This window comes from Camelina sativa, chromosome 18 (assembly GCF_000633955.1).
Source record: "Camelina sativa cultivar DH55 chromosome 18, Cs, whole genome shotgun sequence".
Lineage (NCBI taxonomy): Eukaryota > Viridiplantae > Streptophyta > Magnoliopsida > Brassicales > Brassicaceae > Camelina > Camelina sativa.
The window spans coordinates 5,689,110-5,689,386 of record NC_025702.1 but is presented as its reverse complement, the minus strand read 5'-3'; positions in this window follow the sequence as shown (position 1 = coordinate 5,689,386).

Genomic DNA, 277 nt, shown 5'->3' with positions numbered 1-277 from the left:
CTTTGAGTCGGAAGCGGGCGGCTTCGGCTCAGGAGCAGGATATGGATTCTCTGGTAGGAGAGATCAGTGCGTTGAGCTTGTGTGCGGTTTCTCAGGAGCCGTTGGGTTTGGTTGCACCTGATAGGGCAGATCTGTTGAGCAGAGTGCGGTTGGCTCAGGAGTCGGATTTAGGGCTGGTGAATGCCTCAAAGGATGTTGACTCAGAGTATCAGGTTTCGGCTAATGGTACTATTCTGGTGCATGGGCGGATCTGTGTGCCCAAGGATGAGGAGTTGAG